This window comes from Amblyomma maculatum, chromosome 1 (genome assembly GCF_055883805.1).
Source record: "Amblyomma maculatum isolate TAMU_Amacu chromosome 1, ASM5588380v1, whole genome shotgun sequence".
NCBI classification, from domain to species: Eukaryota; Metazoa; Arthropoda; class Arachnida; order Ixodida; family Ixodidae; genus Amblyomma; species Amblyomma maculatum.
The window spans coordinates 30,034,955-30,055,124 of record NC_139344.1 but is presented as its reverse complement, the minus strand read 5'-3'; positions in this window follow the sequence as shown (position 1 = coordinate 30,055,124).

Genomic DNA, 20,170 nt, shown 5'->3' with positions numbered 1-20,170 from the left:
GAAGTAACTGAGGGATTAGATATGTCTACGCAGTTCATCAGAGATCATGCCGTCTCATTGTACCGGCACGAAAACTGGCCTTACTATCTCTGGTGTCGTATTCGCTTCCGGGCGCTGTCCACTCCAAGGTGACGTTGAACAGTTCGACGTTGCGTGCGCTTAGGTCGCTGACCGTTCTCGGAGGGAAGCGCATCCTTCCATGGGCAGCGGAGGACCAGAAGAAACCGGCGAACTCCGTCCGTTGAAAGCTGGCGGCGCTGCTGCCGTTAGAGCGGGCGGGCAACGCTTGGTCGCCCGTGGCAGTCACGAGAACGCTGTACCAGCCACCTTGCCGCGACGCAGCCTGGAAGTAACCGCTGTACACGCCATCACCCTTGCTCATGTCAGGTTCTGTTCATTTCAAACCAGCCAAAGGTTGTGCGCGCGCTTTTCAGAACAAGTATTCGTTGTCTTCTTTCCTTCAATGAATATTCAGTTGTTAGTCCAGCCTTGTCCTGTTCTGTTCTTCCCCGTGTCTCGTCCTTTGGCTGGTTTAAAATGAACCGTTACCAACTCGCCCAGTAATCAGGTTCTGCATAATGCGGCGAAAGTGTGTTTCCCCTGTTAGATCAGAAGTTCTACGTCAAGCAACACTATTTATCATTGCTTCCTGTTTACCGCACGCGTCGAATCGAGAACCGAGGCACAATTCAAAAGAAGGAAGAAGAAGGAGAAAAAAGGGAAGAGGGAAGAAGTGTGTGGAACGGGTTACCGAATTTGTCGAACAAAAACATATTCTTAGTCCCTGTCAAATCGGATTTGGAGCAAAATTTTCAATATGGAATGCACACAGCGACCTTGAGAGTCGAATTCTTCTTGCGCGGCGCAAAAAAAAAAAAATGCACGCTGCATTGGTGGCTCTAGATATAGAGAAGGCTTATGGTAGTGTAGAGCCCCGATTTTTATTGCACAGATTAGAATCGCTATGTTTTCCACAATACTTAATTGATTGGATATTTACATTCCTACAAAACAGACAATTTTACTGTTCATTGAATGGAGTGCATTCTGGCAAATATCAACAAACCAGAGGTGTCCCTCAAATGGCAGTTCTCTCGCCCGAGCTCTTCAACATTTTAATGAGTTCAATTCCCACTCATCAGGAGGTTCGCACGTATGTCTATGAGGATGACATCGCATTCTTTACGGCTGCACCTGACATTCAATCCCTCAACAGGCGCCTGCAATCGTACCTAAGCTCCCTTCAAAATTGGTTAGGTGACTTAAGATTTAAATTAAATGTTAAAAAGTGCGCGTTCCTTGTTTTCCAAATTCAGTGTCCGGTAACTCTTGCTCTAACATTTAAGCAGGAAATGATTCCTCAAGTTAAGTCTTTGAAATATCTAGGGGTGATTTACGATGACCATCTGGCATGGAGGGATCACATTGAACATGTTGCAGCGAAGGGCGCACGTGCTGTGGGTATGTTGCGCAGGTTAAGCAATCCAAGGTCTGGGATGCGGCGAGACGCGCTTTTAATGATTTATGTTATGTATGTCCGCCCAATTATAGAATTTGGATCTGTGTTATTTTCTGGTTCACCTGCTTACAAAATTCGTCCGCTTGTTCTTTTAGAGCGGGAAGCGCTTAGATTATGCCTTGGGCTCCCCAAATTCGTGGCTAATAATGTATTATACCTTGAAGCCCGAATACCACCGTTGTTAACTAGATTGAAATTCTTGACTGTCCAGACGTATCTGAAAATATATGAATCACAATTGCACCGCTCCATATCAATTTTTTGTTGCGAGCCAGACTCCTTTTTTGGAGTCGGATGGCCTCGGTTTCATACCCCGCAGGTAATTCTAGGGCAAAATCTGTTACAACCTTTGCACGTAGTCCTTTCAAACATCCTTCCAACAAAAGTAAGTGCATCGTCGGTTCAAATTGTCTATGATGACATTTTCCCAAATAATGCAAAACACTAATTAGCACCTCACATTTTAAAGGGATTATTAGAAGATCATTTACAAAGTCTTCCCGTTAGCATAACGATAGCAACGGATGCTTCTCAATTTAATGAAAAAGCCGGCGTTGGAATATACTGTCCGCTTTTAGACTGGGCTTTTTCAGTCCGTCTTCCGGATTTTACTCTAATTTTCCAGGCGGAGTTGCTGGCGGTGGTGCTTGCTCTGCGCAAACTAGACCCAACATACTCAACAGTGGCTGTAATTACAGACTCTTATTCTTTGTGCTTGTCGCTTTCTTTGAATATGGACTCGCCAATTTTAAACACCTTTCTTTCATTGCTCCCCTCACATTTGAGCCTCATACATATAGTGTGGGTACCAGGACACAGCAATGTGACAGCCAATGAGGTTGCAAACAGGCTAGTCAAAGATTCTCTGAACGGCCCTGTATTGCCCATCCTCCCGGCAACAGCGTACATAACAGCAGCACGATTTCGGCGGCGTTCCTTATTAAGCACGCAGTCTGGATCTATTTTATCCTCGGATGACTACCTGCACCTCAAGTATTCCTGGAATAGGAAATCATGTCAATCAAGGCAGACTGAGGTCTCTCTAACCAGGCTACGCTGTCGTATTCCGCCCCTAAATTTCTATATGCACAGGTCTGGTTTGGCGCTTTCTCCTGTCTGCGCATTCTGCGGGGAACCGGAAACAATAGACCATTTCTTGATATTTTGCCGCCGTTTTACCATGATGAGAAAGCGGTACTTAGAGAAGCCGTTACAACAGCTGGGTCTTAATTTGAGCAGCCAAATTTTATTATCGTTCGGTGCCACCATGCTTGGGTACAGCCACAGGTATGTTTTCAACGCCATTCAAAACTTCTTAATAGAAACAAAACGTCTACCTGGCTAATATGCTTTGAAGTTTTAATCTGTACATATAAATCTTACTATTCTCATACTGCGTGCGTTAGTATTTACACTTATATATTTTGGTTTATCATATTTACATTTCCTTTTCTATTCCCTAGCATTTATTATTATTTTTTTTTCCGATGTAGTTATACATCTAAAAATCTAATATCTCTGCACCCCAATTCTTGGCCGATCCCCCCTGTGGGTATGTGCCATCACATTAGAGGAGAACAACAACAACAACAACAAGTGTGTTCCTGCTAAGGTGGCTTCGCATCGCTCCTCTGAAAAAACTCGCCACCTACGTAAATACGTGTCCTCTCTTCAGAGAAGTGGATCCTCGCCTTCCGAGGAAGGTTCGAACGTAATCTCGCCGTCAGGTTCTGAGGCCTCCAGCGTATGGCATCCATGCATAATTGCAGTTAAGCTGGGCACTGAGGCTATAGGCCTAGTGCCTCCGCTGCCATGCTGGCAGAGGTAGCTTCACCGGCGTCGCTCGCGGCAACGCCTGCCCCGCATTCGACATCCCAACCTGAACCTCGGCCTCAAGTTTAGCTTGGTGCTCCCGGTTCATCAGCAACAACACCGATCCCGCCTTCCCAAAATGCCCAACAGCCCGTAAGTGACCTGTCCCCTGGGCGGAGCACGACAATGACCACCCAGTAAATACGACGAGATGGGCATCCAATAGTGCGACAGGATGAGACGTGCTCTTCAATGGACTTATCAGCACCACCATCCGTGTCAACAAGCCCCCGTACCTCTCCCAAACGTCCTTCGGAAGACCATCAACCAAATTCGTCTTCGGCAAGTGATGCCTGTCGAGGAAAGCGCTCGTGTTTAGCGACCGAGAACCAGGTTGCGCCAAAACCCGGATCGACATCTTATAAAGTGACTATTAAATCTCTAGCTAACAAAAGCCTGACGGATATACCGAACAGGGTTCTCCAGGCTAACTTGAACGCTTGTCTCGGAACCAGAAGTTTTCGGGGCTTCAAGGCCAGGAAGAAGTCAAACACTATAGCTGTGTGGCTCCCGACAATCGGTGCGATGGAACGTATGCAAACGCCTAGTTGTATTTCAATCACAAGTGTGATCTCAGTGCCTGTCCAGGTGTATCTAGTTGAAGGCTCCGATTTGTAGCGTTGCATCGTTTACAACGTTGACATAAACGAGGATCAAGCTACGCTTCAACGTGAGCTGTACTGCCCCATGCACCGCGTCATCCAGGCACAACGTATGGGAAAAGGGCGTTCTTGGATGGTCACCTTGCAAGGCCCTCCGACACTTCCAACCTGTGTGTACTACTACGGCTGCATTTTAAGACCGCAGCAATATATACCGAGTGTGGCTTACTGTTACAACTGTTTCCGGGCTGGGTACATGCGCAAATCTTGCCCTTTCGCTAATGCCGATGAAGGTGCGTCTGAAGGAAAAGTTACGTACCGATGCGGCCTCTGCAAATCGGATGATCACGAGATTACATCTCCAAGTTGTCCGACAAAGCAAAAGGCAACACAGAAGGATCGTCTTCGGAACACTAAGCATTAGCCAATGCAAGACATGGCACCATTACAGACATCCAATCGCTTCGCTGCTCTCCAGTGGGATGACAAAGAGTGGCCAGAGCTTCCTGAGCCCGCTTCGAATGCACTCCAACTAAGACGAAGCCTAGCGATACGGTGCTCAAGGAACGCCGTCGACAACAGCCAATACAGAAACGCACTGAACTACCGGAAGACGATATGGCTGTAGTAGACGAGCAAATCACTCGTCTCTTAGCAGAGGTCTCCAAGCTCCGAAAACACCATGAAACGCTTGCTCGATGTCGACTAGCTTTGGAGTTAACAGCCAATTCTATCAATGGCGCAGCACTGTCGTCTTCTTCCCGCGCAACTGTGCCATTTGCTGCCTCTACCAAGTGTGCCACAATGCCCACGGATAACTCTGCAGCATCGTTGCTCCGCTATGTGGTCAACCAGTTGTCCAACCTGACATCCGTGATACTGCAACGCTTGGAGTAGTACCCGAAAATGGCGAATACCGGTCGTCCTGGTGTGCTACAGTGGAACTGTAGAGGCATTTTCACGAAGGTGGGCGAGCTTAAGACCCGACTACGAATTAACAAGCTCCGGGATTGGCTATGTTACTACAGGAAACAAACGCCTTACCAACAATTCCGGGCTCCAGAGGCTACGTGTCTCCTTCGATGACCGACCGTCGTGTGCAGACTCCTGCTCCACCGGGGAAGGCGGCGGTATATGTTGATACGCGGTTTCCTCATGTACGCCTTTCTCTGGAAACCTGGTGCACTTCATATCAAGAGGTTGTAGCAGTTGCTGTGAAATTTCCGAAAGGAACCGTTGTGATTGTTTCATAATACGTTAGACCAGCCGGAGGCTCCCCTTCTCGTATTAATCTTGGCTGTTTATTAAGTGTCCGTCGGCAATACCCCGGGTGTCCGATTTTAGTCGGAGGCGACTTCAACGCCCCTTATCCGGATTGGGGGTATCCCACTGCAAGCCGTAGTCGTAGACGTGTGCGGGATGCCTTCACGGATGCCCTGTTTGTACTGCTCAGTCACCCTGGGACAGCAACGCGACATGTGCGTCAGATACGTAATGCTGCCAATGCTCCGGACTTGACGTAGCGCTCAGCCAAGCGGACTGGGAGGCAGAGCTGGCCCACACGGGTCTCTCTGAGCAGCGCAGCCTGCTCACCAGGGCCCAGGAGGCAGCCCAAGCCAATGGTATCCTGGACTGTAGAAACCACCCACGCTATTCCGTTAAACAATTATAGTTTAATCTGTCTCTGGTGGTCGGGCGCGGGAACTCCGTCGTGGCACATGGAGCTGCAGACTGCTGGGGAAGTAATCACCGCTCTATCATCATCGGTCTCCATCCCTCACGTCTCCACCCTTTACACCGCAAATGTTTTGTGTGTGATCAACTGGGACAACTTTCGCTCACGTCTCGACAGTCTGTCTTCAGATTCGTCGTCAGTAGTTGTTGAGCGCATACAAAGTGCACTAAATTGCGCTACGACTACTACCTGGATTGATGCTGGCCGACCGGCACCAGATCTCGGCCTGCTTAACTTGTGGGCTGCCCGCCGTCAAGCCGAACTGGTTGCAAGGCGAGACCCTACATCGACGCAGGCACGTACACGACTGCATTATCTTACTGCTAAGGCTCGGAGATATGAACGCGATCTGTCGCGACACAGTGGCATGCATGGTGCGAACAATTTTCCGCTAAATCCTCGAATGCCACACTCTGGCGAACGTTTCGTGCAATGGAACATGGTCGCCATTCTACTGACGCAGCAGCAACAGCATGCTTTGCAGCTAATTTGTCGCCGGATGATTTCGCAAAAGAAGCAGCGCGAAACGTTTTCCCAAAGTATGATACATTGACACCTTCAGCTGCTAATTTGAATTTGTGAAGTATCCCTGCAGATGCTATACAATACCATCTACTGCTGACGCAGATGAAATTGCGAGTCCCTTTTCTATGTCTGAGCTACTGGCTGCAATTGATGAGGCGAAACGAAAAACAGCGCCCGGCCCGCACAAAATTCAGTAAGAGGTTTACAAGAACCTGAGTGCCGCTGCACTCTCTCAACTACTAGACACTATAAACAATGTATGGCTGCATGGTGTCGTACCTGAGAGCTGGAAATCCGCTGTGGTGATCCCTATTCCCAAGCCAGGAAAGCCCCCAACAGACCTCTCTAACTTGCGACCAATCTCATTAACATCAACGCTGTGCAAGCTTGCAGCGAAAATACTGGCTACACGACTTTCTTGGTGGCTGGAACAGCACGGTTTTCATCATCTCGCTCAAATTTCCATACTATAGGTACAGAGGACGGGTTGGCGGTCTTCACATCAACATTACTGTCATCTACCCGCATCCGCAATGTGCGTACCATATTCGCAATGGACGTTGAAAAAGCATACGACATCAGTCAGGATGCAATCCTGAACGCCATTAACTTGCTCAACCTCCCTTTGAGAGTACGCAGGTTTGTCGCATCATTTTTGGACGGGATAACATTTGCAATACGCCTCAGTGGTGACGCAGTTGGTCATTCGTTTCGCTACGTGGCGTGCCCCAGGGATCAGTATTGTCACCGACATTCTTCAATATTGCTCTCATCCCACTGGCATGGCGCTTACATGACATCCCTGAAATCAAGTTTTTCCGATACGCTGATGACATCACGGTATGGAGCACTCACCAAGATCTGCTCACTGAGGAGGCTGCTCTTCAATCAGCTTTAGATATTATCTCTGATTACGCTTCTTCCATTGGCCTTCAGCTTTCCGTGTGTAAAACTACATACACGTGTGCGGCTAATCGCTGCTTACTGCAAATCCAATGTGTCTCTGTCTATCAGGCACCCCACTAAAGGAAAGTCCGAGTGTAAAAATTCTGGGCTTAACGATTCACCAATCAGGGTCAGCGACTGCTTGGCTTTCTCAGGCAAAAAAGCAAGCTATTGAGAGTATGGGTTTGATTAGAAGAATTTCTCCTAAAATGGGTGGCGCTGGCTCGTCTCTTGCACGCCAGTTGGTGAGGGCGATGCTGCAGCTACGTATTGTTTATCAAGCCCAGTTCCAGCATCTTACAAGAGCACAACGGGATCTCATTGAAGCCGTGAACCGAGAAGCAATGAGAACCATTACATGCCTTCCACGAATCACTCAGGTCGTAGCATTACAGGAGAATGCGCAGCTCAACACTATCGATGAGCTGGTGCAGCAGCGCCGTGATGCGCGCAGACTTAAAGTCTCCTTATCACATTCCATGCAAGCACTGAGGGCGTATGCAACTTCACATATTATTCAGCAGGCACCTGTGCCTGTTCTCCCTCCCTGGAAGTTTGGAAGTTTGTAGAGTTAGGCGACAATAAGCCAACAGATAACCGCAGACCAACATCTGGCAACTCGGCATCGTCCCTTCGCCAGAGATTTCAAGAGCAATATGCTCACCTGCCTCAAGGATTTATTGTAATGTACGTGAATGCAAGCATACAATGCTGTGAAGCAAAAATAGCAATCTACTGTCCGTTGAGACCTAGCCTGAATCAGACATCTACGTTTAAACTTTCGGAACAACCCACATCTTTCTGCGCTGAGCTCGTGGCAGTTCAGGAGGCGCTCTGCTCCGTGGCCACCATTACTATGCTCCCTACGGCCCAAGTTGTCATTCGCACTGACGCACTTTAAGCGGTACGTTTACTCCGACGTGTCAGCCAATGCCCAAAAATATGTCAAGACATTAACCAGCTTGCGGCGCGCATCCCGCAGTCAATACGTATTGAGTGGGTCCCACGGGACCTTCTGCCTTCATAAAATCAAGCTGATTTAGCGACGCGCCTCGTGATCCAAGATTCATCATTACCACGGCTCCTTGATGTGGATGACGCTATCCTCCTTTCATCAAGAAAGGAACACCTCCGGCGTCGTACACGTGCTCTTATCTCTCCGTGTGCGGTATCCCTCCTCCGCGGTCTTACCCGTGCAGAGGAGGTTGCGCTTAGGAGGATCCGGGTAGGGGTTGCCCTCACACCAGCTGTCACTCGGACATGGTCTCATTTCGATACTTGTATCCCCGCCCAGGGTGTCCGATATGTAAAGACGGAAATGTTAAAGTTGACATTCACCATTTGCTGTGGGTCTGCCCAGCTTTGAAACCAGCACGTATCCGGCACTTGACGATAGCTGGCCTTTCAGCCAACAATCCTGTCTTGTATCTCGCTTGGACCCACGGACCACATCATCGCTCACTCTTGGACTTTATAAAATCAGCCAACTTTTTTCCATTTATTTAATCATTAGCTCATTATTAACTCATACCTTACTGATGCCCTGAGGCAATAAATATCGTTACAAAAAAAAAACTCAAAAGTGTGAAGGCTAAAACTGGTTATTTGCAGTCGAATGTTTTTTGAAGGCACCCCCTTAATTCGTGCCATTTTTTTCTTTCTGATCGGACGACTAGCAAAAATGATTAGCAGTTCTAATCTAACTTAGCTCTTGATTTCAGTTCCTGGCGAAATCCCTGGGCCCATATTCCGAGTTTGCGTCGTTATCGAAGTGTTGCTATATCACGTGACCTCGAGTCATCTGATTGGCCGAAACGCCGGAACCGGGTGTTGCCACTACGGAACCAGAAAAGGTTGCAACATCATGTTCCGGCATTTCCACCAATCATATGACCCAAGGTGGAGAGATCGACAATTTCGATAACGACGCAAACTAGGAATGCGGACCCTGTTCTCAGAAAAATATGTCCGGCGTGCCACGTCATGCAATGTGCAGTGAAACAAAGTTCTCCAGTCCAGGATTCTGGGATTCATTTTATTGATAGGCAACTGTGAGGTATTATACGATATTACTACGTGCATGTTGATGACAGTGGTCTGAGCTACCGACAAGTGGGAAAACTTCTTTTAAAGTTTTTTTTTCAGTGATTGGAGCGAATAGCTTAAACTGCCATACAAAACAATGGACTTCATTACTGAAAATAACTGTGAGGCAACTGTGGAATATTGTAGGTGTAGTGTGGAGCCCAGTACTGCCGCACAACCCCGTGCCGGCGCAAGTAACGGCACCACTGACGTACGCCCAAGTTGCAGCCAGGCCGCTAATGCCATCAGGACCTCTTTCCTACCAGGCCGCTCCTACAATATTCCACAGTTGCCTCACAGTTATTTTCAGTAATGAAGTCCATTGTTTTGTATGGCAGTTTAAGCTATTCTCTCCAATCACTGAAAAAAAACTTTAAAAGAAGTTTTCCCACTATATTACCGCACACAAAGAAGAACTCTGCCACCGCCGCACCCAACACTCACCAAGGCCGAAGCTGTGGCATGGCGACAATTGCAGACTCACACGTATACAAATTTGTACCACAAACATTTGTTCTTCCCCACCCGCTACCCAGATAAATGCCCCATCTGCCAACAACACCGACCTACACTATACCATTCTGTTTGGGCCTGCCCAAAGCCACCCGGCGGCATTCCACCTGTACCTCACCCCACCCTCTCATCTTGGGAAGATGCCTTGTCCCGCACGGAGCTGGCCGAACAACGCCGGCTAATCGAGCGGGCCGAGAGGATTGCCGTGGCCCATGGGCTTATGGACTGACGTGTATTTATTTCTTTCTGAGACCGCTTCATCAGCACCAAACCGCAAGCCCAGCGACAGCTGTTCTGGCGGGCCTGCAGGATTGAGGCAGCACATGGAGCCCTGGACTGAGGGCTCCACTCAGGAAGAAAAGGAAGTTTACATAATAAATGTTTTTCCTCCTCCTCCTCCAACCTTCTTTCGCCTTTGGCTGGGTCTGCATTCCATGTCCTAATCCAAGGATACGCCAACGCCCTACGAACCCTTGGCGTACCGTGGACAACCGGCCAATCTGCTACTCTTGCGGGCTGCCGGGTCATGTCGCACGCCTTTGCCGCCAACGCCTTCCACCTTCTCGCCCTGACCTCTGGAACTACTCCTACGATACCGACCAGCCCTCGCCGAGAACTCCGCCAGGTTCCGACTTTGTATTCCACGACAATCAAACATATACCACTCGCCGATCATCTTACCCTTGTCGCCGTTTGCCATCTCCGCTTCTACAACGTTCTACCGGCGCTGTTGAGGGAAAATGGCAGTCGCAGTTCCAGGGGTAAGAACTGCGCTTGGTTCAAACCCTTCAAATCCGCTACGTTCTCCCGCTAACGTAATAAAAGTGTTTGTTGACGCAGAATTGCTTGCCTAAGGTGCTCAGTCTCTGATCGGCTCAAGTTTTCCATGGCTGACTGCTCCGGTACCGGCGCGATGCCACACCTGTCGCGTGGCGTTGCTTGGACGCGTTCAAGGCTCCCCCGGAATGCTGACTGCGCCCAGACTGCAGCACTCCATTTGGCCCAGCGGCTGTTACACTCGGAGGAGCTACCCTTTTCTATTGAAAGTGCGCCGCGTTCATCACTCCCCTCCTTCTAGCCACCCTACCATATTGGAGGGCTACGGAGTAATTTCGATTACCTAGGGATCTATAACGTGCACAGACATCGCACAGCACACGGACGCCTCTCCGTTTTGCCTCCATCGAAACGCAGCCGTCGGTGGTCGGGTTCGAATCCGGGTACTCTGCCTAGAACGCCGATGAACTTTGATGCGTTCAACGAAACTCTGGTTGAGTTCGATGCAACACTTGGTCACCTGCAGCCAAAGCTTTCGTTCCACATTCGGTTCGGCAGCGTTGAAACCCTCTGTGCGGCACGGCAATCGCAGCGGCGGCGGCAGCTCTGAGTAACCCGCGTAGCGGAAACGTCGGCGGTGGCCCCAGAGCCACAGCTGTGCGCCGTGTGACGTCACTCCTTTTAAAGAATACACAGCTGGCGCAGCGGCGACGGCACCTCGTAGTCACCCGCGCAGAGAAAGGAGTCGGCGGCGGCTCCGCGTTGCTCTCCATTATCATCCTCAAAACTTTTTATTTCCACCGAAAAGAAACACCTTTTTTGACCCCCGGGCACGCAGGCCTAAGGGAGCCCTACTCAGAAGCTTCGCAAACTAAGGTCTGGTGAAGATAAATTGTCGCTTCACCGCCTCAGCCGCCAGGCGGATGGCTTGTTGCTGTTGAGAGGAGTTCTCGCTCCGCAGCAAAGTCTCCCAGGCTTCTCTATCTTTTTCCTTTTGCTTGGCGCCTGGCCTGCCAGCATATTCCCAAATTATGTGGTCGGGAGTGCCCCTCTCCCCGTACGTTATGCAATATTGGTATTTTTTCTCTTCAGAGATTGTCATGCATACCCAGAAAGGGCTTCTATGATTTCCCCCTCGTAATCTTCTCCACGCAGTTGCCTCCTTGTTTCCGAGGAAACGGTCGGGCAGATGTGCGCCATGTGACGTCACTCGCTCCTCGCGCATGCGCAGTTGGGGCTCTCCGGGGCTTCGCGAAATCGCTCAGACCTAGCGTAGTGTTTCTTCCGCAACGAAAATACTTGTCCATATCGAGTGCGTTATATGCTGGATAAGGGCATCGTCAGTCGGTCTTCGGCGCTTGAGATTCTTTGACGCGCGGATACTCAAACGAAATGACGATTGTTGTTATAGGCGCCGTGTCAAAATTTGCTGCCGTCAATACAACTTAATATAAACGCTCAGAAATCGTATATTCCCATTCCTTTCTGTTTTGAATGCCATAGCTACTAAAACATGCAATCGCAGACTGCTGCGTAGCAGAATACAGTTTGAACAGGTCATTTTGTGCCTTCTGTATGCATGATAGAGTTGTTTCTTCTTATCCCGGCCACGGCGGCCGCTTTCCGATGGAGGCGAAAAGCAAGGCCTCTGTGTGCTGTGCGATGTCAGAGCACGTTAAAGAACTCCAGGTGGTCGAAATTTCCGGATTCCTCAACTGTGGCGTCTCTCATAGCCTGATTCGGTTTCGGACGTTAAACCCGACAAACCAAACTAAACAATTTAACGGTGTCAGGCGGTCATGCTTTAAAGCAACAGTACTGGGCAACAGTGATATAGGCTGGAAAAAGGTTCACTTCGCACCACTAGTATTCATTAAAAAACAAAAACATTCCCCGACATAATACGTCAAATGCACATTGAGGAATGAAAGGGAATCCTCTCCATTATTTAGTACTGAAAACAGTGACTGACACTACACGCATAGAAAACTCTCAAACCAGCCAACCAGCCATTTTCTGCATTACATAAGCATTTTCAGTTTCTTTTGCTTTTGTTTTGACATTTCAGTCGTCAAAAGTTTCGTCTGTTGCCCACAGCATATTCTGATGTTCGACATCAACGTGATGTCCTCTGGAACAAACATGTAATTTTTCCTCATCTATCCGTTCTTGTGCCAAACTAATAAGCAATTCTCTTAAATTTCTAAAGTAGGAAATCGCGTGACGTTTTCTTAGGTAGAAAATGTTTCAAGCAAACGTTGTATGTACAGCACACCATCTATAACCAGAAGCGACTGAAAAGTTCAAGCCACCCCTAGAGAGATTCTTAATGATTATGTTGTTATCCAGCTCCAATTCTCTTTTTGACCCTAGATTTTCTGCGTAAGCTCCGCAAGGCATCTTGTTTAGGGCCGCATGCGTAGAAAACCTGATGGCTGGCAAGCTCAACTCCTTGCTTTTTATATCTTCCTCCGTTATTTTGATCTTACAGTCTTATATGAGGCATCTGACATCTAATGTCTCCCTGCTAGATTTTCACATGCCTTTCATGACAGGGAAAATAAGCGAATCCTGAAGCCTTAGCTTCGTTTCTTTCTCATAGATTTGCAGAATGGAGACATGGTTGTTTGTCCCGCAAACCTGATGATATATTCGAAACCTTTCTTCAAGACTGGCAGTTTGTGATTTGCAAACTACAATTGCAGTTTGCAAGCCCGGGATTGGATCCCGCGTTCTTGGGAACAGTAGTCGAGCGCCATAACCACTGTGGCATCCCGGCGGAGCTGACACTGTTAAATAGTGGCTTTAACCGCCCACCTGTAAAATACACAGGGGCATTATGCTGTTAAGAGGAATAGATTGTTATGAAATGCTGGGCATGTATTGAATTTCTTACCCTTTAAATGGCGAGTCAGTTTTTTAATGATCCCTCTATACATCATTTTCGACAGCAACAAAATGTCATAATTGTCTAGTGAGTTATGTCCCGCTACGCTGAACTCATCCATCCAACATGTCCCCATTAGTATAGTGCTCTCTGCTATCCAGCATGGATATTTTTTTTTGGTGTAGACTGTTTGCGCACTTTTTACAACAAAGCCTGGAGATAATTGAAAATGATGTTTTTAAGCCATGCATACTGGTATGCTTATGCACTTTGTGTGTTGTCAGAAACGGCCGTGCGTTTGTGTAACGATCAGATACCATATATATGCATTTTGGCTGGAAGTTTTTGATTGCACACTGCTGTTCACTGCTTTGTTGTGTTAATGAAAGGAAGGCAGACAACAGGCAACTTAATCACCTGTTGCATAGCTGTTGTCTGCTTTACTCCGACGACAAAGGCATTGAACATTAGAAAGTGACTGAAATTACCGTAGCACATGCTTGCTGAGCTTTACATGAATGTTACTGGCAAGTTTTAACACCAACAGCGGGCCCTACGAGCAAGTTCCGGGAAACGTCCCAATGTCCGCCTCCGGGTGTCCGTTGGAGGCGACCCGGTTCCACAAACGATATTGCGACAGATATCCGCAGTACGTATGTCGAACATGGATTTCCGTCGGACGTCCACATCTCGAAAAAAGGCCGTCCGTCGTACATGAATGGCTGTCTGGGTCAGGCAACAATAGCTCGCCCATATATATATAATCAGAGCTTTTGGATAATACCCGTTGCGAAACTCCGCTTCAAAAAGTGATCGAATTTTGTATGCATTTTTCGGGTGCTTATCTATTGTGGCGCCATCTGGAAGCGGTCAATAAAAGATTTTTTTTGTGCAATTACCGTCATTGCCTTTTAGAAATCGCATTTTTCTTTCTTCTTTCCATCTTAATTAACTGCATGGCTGTTATCTCTAAGAAGTTTAGCTGCTGCAATCTTCAACTAATTTTATTTTCCATAATTGCTGTGCATTTATTAACAATCTGAATGTTTGCAATTTAGACGCAGTTTTCGTAATGGCCACGGGCGGCACCAACATTCGTATAACTCGAATTTTGACAAATCAAAACCGCCGTTTTTTGATACATGAGCCCTATGGGAAGTTTCGCAACTGGTAGTATTGAATAGCTTTGTGTATAATATTGTTACGACGGGGGTTTGACGTCGGAGTGCTGTCTAGGAGACAGAGAACTCAGCTGGTCAATGGCTGCGAGTCCGGCACGGGCACGAGAGTCTCCACGTCTTTCTGAACGCCTTCTTCCCTGTCTTCTTCTATGTGTTTCCTCGTCTTCAGGATTACTACATTAGTCGTTAGTTAGGAGTTAGTCGTTCCCACGAGATTGGCACGGCTTCATCCAGGCGACATGAGCGACTTCCGTTGTAGCTGAGCGACAAGTTGCGGCCACGCGCGCGATTTTGTAATTCAGGTCACTGACGCGGTCGATGACAACGTTCGATGACAAGCGCCAAGATTTTCTGGGCTAAACCACGTTTCCGGAGAGGTCGCCAAAGCTAGATTAAGTCTCCACGCTCGTAAGATACATGGCGATGCTGTCTGTCGTACCGAGCTTTGGAACGTCTTGCGAAGCCAGAATCCGCAAACGGGCGAGCCGGCAAGCTTCTTCGGCCCGACAAAGAGTTTCAGCGATGCAAGGTTCGTCATGGACGGAATAGGGAAGAGTGGTGTCGAGGGAATACCGAGGAGCACGGGCATAGAGAAGAAAAAAACGGGCTGTAGCCGATCGTCTCATGTGTTGCAGTGTTGAAGGCAAACGTTATAAACGGCCGTATTGTATCCGAGTTCTTGTGGTCTGATGCAAAGTACATAGAGAGCTTGTTGACGAGTGTGAGGTTGGTGCGCTCCGTCAAACCGTAGGTTTGAGGGTGCTATGCTGTGTAGTGTCGAAAATATGATGAGCACAAATGGAGAAGCTCTTCCACAACATTTGCCGTAAACTGGCGACCTCGATCACTGATGATCACTCGCGGAGGTCCATGCCGCAGGATGACGGAACGGAGCAAGAAAATGGACACGTGGGGAGCGGTGGCTGAAGTAAGAGCAGCCGTCTCGCAGTAGCGGGTGAGGTAGTCGGCACAAACCACGATCCAGCGATTTCCATCGGATAATTTCGGGAAGGGACCCATAAGGTCGATTTCAGCTTTCTTTTATGCATCATGTGGTGGAGCCACAGGATACAGCAGGCCCTGTGGCGTGGACGTAGGGCGTTTGTGTCGTCGGCACTCAGTGCAGCTTGCCACATATCGCAGCGAAAACTACAGTGAGGTACCCTTGCTCCGTAACAGCGTAGTTACGCTCAGGTTTGCTGAGGGAACGGCTTGCATACCCAATTACATTCTCTCCGGTTGCGGAACGTTGCACAAGCACATCACCAACATCAATCCCACTTGCATCACTGGGGACTTCCGTCGGAGTGGAGGGGTTGAAATGCTGTAGTATGGGATGTGACGTAAGCAGAAACTTTAGCTGGTGGAAAGACGCGTCACAATCTGAGGTCCAGTCGAAAGGGACGTCCTTTTGTAGAAGAGACGTCAGAGGGTAAGCGACGTCGGCAAATCTTGGGATGAATCATCGAAAGTAGGAGCACAGCCCCAGAAAACTGCAGAGCTCCTTTTGAGTCTGCAGTCGTTAAAATGCTGCAACTGTTGTAGTCTTCTGTGAATCTGGCCGAACTCCATCGCGGTCGACGAGATGTCCGAGTACCAGCGGTTGACGCTCGCCAAAACGGCACTTTTTAGAATTCAGGACAAGACCAGCCTTCTGCAGGCAATCTAAAACAATAGCGGGTCGCGTGTTATGTTCAGTAAAAGTCCGACCAAAAATAACAATGTTGTCTAAATAGCACATGCAGATTTCCCACTTGAGCCCATGCAGTACTCTGCTCATAAATCTTTCAAATATAGCCGGCGCGTTACATAGGCCGAAGGGCATCACATTGAATTCAAATAGGCCGTCCGGCGTAACAAATGCAGTTTTCTCTTTGTCAGCGGGGACCATCGGTATCTGCAAATACCCCGATCGCAAATCAACCAAAGAGAATAAGATGCAGAGAAAAGGCAATCTAAGGCATCGTCGATGCGCGGGAGATTTAAGGATGGAGTTAAGGCGACGGTAGTCGATGCAGACCATCTTCCGTCCTTTTTTTTTTTTTTACCAATATCATGGGATCAGCCCAAGCACTGGAGGACTCCTGAATTACGCCCTGTTTAACATGTCTTTACCTTCCTCATTGATCACCTTGCGCTCTGACGGCAACACGCGGTACGGCTTTTGACGGATCGGATGGGCAGATCCCGTGTCAATCCTGTGGCGTGCGCGCGACACCGGAAAACGTTGAGAGCCGTCGGATTGCGCGAAATCAAAGACGGACACGTGCTGGGACAAGAGATTCTTTAAAGTCTGTCGTTGTGAGGTGTTCAACGATGTACTGATCATCGGAAGAAGCTTCTCGTCAGTAGGTGAGTTAGTATAGCGGGGTTATCAAGGGAAGGAGTAACGAGAGTCACATAATTCGGGAGAGCTGCGCTACATAAAGCTAGTTTAGAGCTCGCTGGAAAAACAACCGGGTCCGGTGAGCAATTTATATTCCACAGTCCGGTACGGCCCTCTTCCACGCAAACCAAACAATGCGGCACTAACACATTTTTCCTTACGCATTGTAAATTAAGAGGCGCCACAGTAACCTCAAAAGAGTCATTAATAACATGGGAGCAGGACACCTGAATGCACACTGCAGAATGTGGCGGTACGACGACTTCATCACACACACACAAAACGTCTTCATAATTTGGCGTCTCTTCCAAAAGTTCACGAGGAAGAGAACCACTAACACTTAGCGCTCCCGTTCGACAATCAACTGTAGCGCCGCACATACGCAGAAAGCCAATTCCCAAGATTACGTCGTGTGTAGATCGGGGCAATACTGCAAACGTCGCCGGAAATACTGTGCCCCCCAAAGAAACTTTAACGCTGCATACCATAACTGGATATAATAAATCTCCACTCACTCCATTAAAATTAGCAATTTTTTCCCAAGCAAACATCACTTTGTTCTTCAAAAGGTTCTTAAAATCTAAACTCATTACCTAAACATTAGCACCAGTATCTACCAAAGCCATCGCAGGCAAACCGTCAACAAGTACATTAACATTGTTCTTTAATATGTACACAGATGTACACAGATGTACACAGATGGAGAAATAATAGGTAGCAGCGCACATTGTCTAGCGACCTCACCTCCATTGGCTGCGCTGGCTAGTTTTCATGCAAGGGTGGCGGAGATCGGCGCCATGGTGACGGGGAACGGCGCGCACGAAATGACGGAGACGGTGTCACACTAACCACTGTAGTCACACTACGTTCAGGCGCTGAAGAATGGCTGTGGAGACCTTCGTTTTGCAAACGGCCCCTCCGGAGAGGATGTTCTGGCCGATAGATGTCGTTGTAGGGCTGGACGGCGCGTCGGTTCGATGCCTTAGGAGGATTCCTGAATGATGCGCGCCGATTGCAATTGCGGGAAATGTGACCCGCGACACCATACCGGTAGCACACGGGAATAGACCGATCAGACAGCTGCGCTTCATTGGACTCTTGAGAGGTAGGACACGACGAATATTCACATGTAGGTTCCGGGTCGACGTAGCTTTCCCGCGGTAGGCGCGGTGTACGGTTGGAGTAGGACCGAGGGTCTTTGATCTGATAAGAGAATTGCCGGTAAATCTGGTTGGGCCTTGGTCGCGGGGTGTCCAGGTCTTCGCGGAAGGCGAAGTCGGTGTCATTGTCTAGTGTATAGGTGGAATTTGCTGGGCACGTACGTGCATGGGCTGGAAAAGCGCATGCCAACCGCGAAGCCAGAGGGCCGGGCAAGCCGCTCACGTCGTGAAATTTCATCCCTAACGATTTCACGAATGGCGCACAGGAGACTTTGGGATGGAGATTCTTCGGCGCTGGCCACGGTAGTGACATTTGCCAGCCGCCCAAACTTCGGTGTAATGCGGCGTGTCCTGAGGGCCGTGAATGTCCGGCAGTGTCGAATAACGTCGGTGACCGAACCCAAGTTGTCTTTGCAATGAGAAAGTGGTAGACGTCTCCCGCAATGCCCTTGAGCAGATGTCCTACCTTGTCTTCCTCGGTCATCCGACTGTCGACGGTCTTGCATGATTTCAGTACTGCCTCGATGTATGTGGTGCAAGTCTCACCTGCTGTGTGAACTCTCTGAGCAAGTGTCTGCCGGGCCTGCCTCTTGCTTGCAGTTAGATCGCCAAAACATTCTTTGTTGATGGCTTCTACAAAGCCCTCCCAAGTAGTCAGAGAGTCTTCGTGGTTCTCGTACCACATCAAGGCGGTCTGCGTCAAAAAGAATACCACATTCGCGAGCTCGCCACCGAATCCCAGCGCTTGAAGCGGCTCACACGTTCAAAATGAGTGAGCCACTCATCAACATCTTCTTCTGCTTGACCGGCAAAAGAACGAGGCTCTCGAAACGGTAGCGTCGCGTTTGAGGCTGTGGGTGGTACATCACCAGACGGAGACAGAATGCTCCGCGTTGATGTTCGGGACCTGTCAGTTGTCTGCTGCATTCTCAGAGGGATGGAAGGAAGACCAGCGAGGCGACGGCTCCGGCGAGGCTCCAGCGGTTGAGGATGCGTCGTGAGGGTATTCGTACCCCGCACCTCCACTAACTTGTTACGACGGGGGTTTAACGTCGGAGCGCTGCACAGGTCGAGGACGCAGAGAACTCAGCTGGTCAACTGCTGCGAGTCCGGCACGGGCACGAGAGTCTCCACGTCTTTCTCAGTGTCTTTTTTCCTTTCTTCTTATATGCATTTCCTTCTTATATGTATTTACCGGGTTAAGTGGAGAAATCTGGGAGAGGCCTTCGCCCTGCAGGGGGTATAATCAGGCTGATGATGATGATGATGTATTTCCTCTTCTTCAGGATTGCTACAATATCGTCCACACGTGTGATCCTCAACAATATTGATGTCTAGGGTGGATGGATTCAGCATGCCCTATAAAAGGAAATTGTAGATTTGTAGAATGCCGATGGTTGAATTCGCACTGCGGTTCGGTATTAAGAACCGCAAGATTGAATTCCTGTGCTGAGGGACCCAAAAATACCTTACCAGGGATCGCGCAGGCGACACGCCCAATAGCGATGAGGCGACAGGGAGGTTAGGAAATTTAAATACCCGCCGCGCTCGCGTGGCTGTCAATCCTACCTCGGCTCGAGCACTGAGTTGTGTTCTTCCACAAAAAGAAAAAAAAGCAACACACCGCAGACTACACGCTTCTCACTACACTGAGCGTGGGTTTTGTAATGTGGCACATGTAAGTGCCAGAATTAGTGCCCAGCATCAATGAATGACGTCGTTCACGCAGAGGTAAATATTAAGACTTAACTGGCTAACCGGGATCGAGTGCAGTAGCTCGGCCGCAGCTAAGGCTCTACGGGACTGTCCACTCTTTCTATGTGTATATGAGCAATGACCTTGCACCTGGAAATTGATTCTGTTCATAGGTTATTCGCAGTAATGGTCGAGGTAGCGTACAGCGGTATGGGATCCCAGCAAGGCTAAAAACGCATCGACACATTCAAGGGAGCATTTGCGCGTAACCTAGCGTGCAAAGCGGGA